Source organism: Salminus brasiliensis, chromosome 3, assembly GCF_030463535.1.
Source record: "Salminus brasiliensis chromosome 3, fSalBra1.hap2, whole genome shotgun sequence".
Taxonomy (NCBI): Eukaryota; Metazoa; Chordata; class Actinopteri; order Characiformes; family Bryconidae; genus Salminus; species Salminus brasiliensis.
In genome coordinates, this window is record NC_132880.1 from 52,227,197 (window position 1) to 52,229,633 (window position 2,437).

The window sequence follows — 2,437 nt, forward strand, 5'->3', positions numbered from 1 at the left end:
TACTGTTTGTATTAAACTTCATTCTTAATCTGTACAGAAGTCTAGCGTCTTATTCCCCGAACAGGGCTGCTTTTAATTAAACACACCCTCCCACTGCAGGAAGTGTTATTTTTAATAATGTTCACTGACATTTTATATGTTATTAAATACTGACCTACTGGCCTAAAACATCCCAGCAGCAACAGTCGGCAGCCGTGGGCTCCTCTCCGCAGCAACAGTCAGCAGCCGTGGGCTCCTCTCCGCAGCTGCTGAGCTCTCTGAACATGAACAGAACTGAAGACCAGGAGCAGGAGACCAGAAGAAGATGCAGAGTGTTCCTCAGTTCCTAATGGAGTTAAGAAATGGCAGCTAACAGGAACATAGGAGAACAAGCTGAGGTCTGAAAGACCAAGAGAACTTTCAAAAAGAAGTGCTCACAGGAAGCAAACATCAAACATCTCATCTGTAAAAAAGCTGAAGATGAAAAGAGGAGGAGCTTCTACAGCAGGATAATGACCCTACACTCTCCAACATCCACACTGGACCACCTCAGGAGGAGCAAGCTGACCTGAACCTCCAACCTCAACATCATCAAATTTCTGCTGATAGACCTCAAAAGAGCGAAGCTGCAGGACGACCCAAGAGCCTCACAGAACCTCACAGAACTGGAACCTTCTGGAGGAAGAACGGGTGAGGAACCCCAAACAAGAACCTGAAAGAGACAAGTTTACCCGCTGAAGGTGGAGGTCCCTCAGTAGGAAGCAGACACCTGTTCTTTGTTAAACCTGGATCAGATGAAGATGGTAAAATATGGTGTTTCAGCTGGACTTTGAGCATGCGGTCGATCAGGTGAAGAATCTACAGAAACAGGAAGTTCTGACTCGGTCTCTGTTCATGTTCAGGTAGCAGCTCAGTTTTAATGAAGGTAGGGTGGTTGAAGGGGTCTGAGGGGTCCTGTCTGTACTGATGAACTCTAAAAGCAAGTCGGAAACAAAGACTGACCCTACAGCCAACAAGCAGTTATTAATTATTCAAACACTCCTTATTGTTGTTGTGTAAATCAGCAGCAGAACAGTTGTAATAAGCAGTCTCAGTCACGGGCTGCTGCTGCTCGGTTCATGGCTAAGGTGGAGGAGGAGGTGGAGGAGGAGGAGGAGGAGGAGAACTCCAGCTGATCAGTGATTGTGAGAAAGAGCAGCTCGACCGCAGCCCGGCTTCAGGCCGCCATGTTTGTGCGGTCACTCCGCGGGCGGTCCGGGGCGCTCTGCTCACACGTGATTTAGCCGAGCAGCTCCAGAACCTTTAGAGGGGGGTAGAATAACACTGCCTGAGATAAAGCCCGGGGTGGGGGGCGAATGGCGGGATGGGGGGTCCCCATCTGTTGGAGCGGGCTGGGGCTGGGGGCTGGAGCTTGGGGCTGAGGGCTGCAGCTTGGGGCTGAGGGCTGGGGCTGAGGGCTGGGGCTGAGGGCTGGAGCTTGGGGCTGAGGGCTGGGGCTGAGGGCTGGGGCTGAGGGCTGGAGCTTGGGGCTGAGGGCTGGAGCTGGGGGCTGGAGCCTGGAGCTGGGGGCTGGGGGCTGAAGCTTGGGGCTTGGGGCTGGGGGCTGGGGGCTGAAGCTTGGGGCTTGGAGCTTGGGGCTGGAGCTTGGGGCTGGGGGCTGGAGCTTGGGGCTGGGGGCTGGAGCTTGGGGCTGGGGGCTGGAGCTGGAGCTTGGGGCTGGAGCTTGGGGCTTGGGGCTGGGGGCTGGAGCTGGAGCTTGGGGCTGGAGCTTGGGGCTTGGGGCTGGAGCTTGGGGCTGGAGCTTGGGGCTGGGGGCTGGAGCTGGAGCTTGGGGCTGGAGCTTGGGGCTGGGGGCTGGAGCTGGAGCTTGGGGCTGGAGCTTGGGGCTGGGGGCTGGGGCTGGAGCTGGAGCTTGGAGCTGGAGCTTGGGGCTGGAGCTTGGGGCTGGGGGCTGGAGCTTGGGGCTGGAGCTTGGGGCTGGGGGCTGGAGCTGGAGCTTGGGGCTGGAGCTTGGGGCTGGAGCTTGGGGCTGAGGGCTGGGGGCTGGAGCTTGGGGCTGAGGGCTGGGGGCTGGAGCTTGGGGCTGGGGGCTGAGGGCTGGGGCTGGAGCTGGGGGCTGGAGCTTGGGGCTGAGGGCTGGGGGTGACCGTAATGGCAGCCTGGCCGCATTTCGGTGAGGAACGTCTGACGTAATGTTCCGAGTGTGACCCTCATGTGAGAAGTCTGAGGAGCAGGACTGCAGCAGCACTGTAGAGCCACGAGGGAGGAATAACCTCATTAATAAAGTGATTATTGATTATTAATTCTGATCTTCTGACAGACTGAGCTCAGTGTAGGAGCGGGGTCTCTTCAGGAAGAGCGGGGCTGTTGGCTCTTTAAGAGCGGAGGGAGGGAGGAGGAAGAGGAGGAGGAGGAGCAGGGGGGGGGGCTGGGCTGCAGTGTTTGTGTCTCGCTGTCA

At 57.1% G+C, this 2,437-nt stretch overlaps 1 protein-coding gene across 5 annotated transcripts in view; it reads left to right on the forward strand.

Moving 5' to 3' along the window:
* Positions 1 to 39, forward strand: part of dock6 (dedicator of cytokinesis 6) — a 49,971-nt gene extending 49,932 nt beyond the window's left edge. For all 5 annotated transcript variants that reach the window (XM_072676552.1, XM_072676547.1, XM_072676548.1 and 2 more), the window contains one exon: positions 1 to 39. This exon is cut by the window's left edge and continues 1,352 nt beyond it. The gene's annotated coding sequence lies outside the window, so the exon portion shown is untranslated.
* Positions 40 to 2,437: the final 2,398 nt, after the last annotated feature.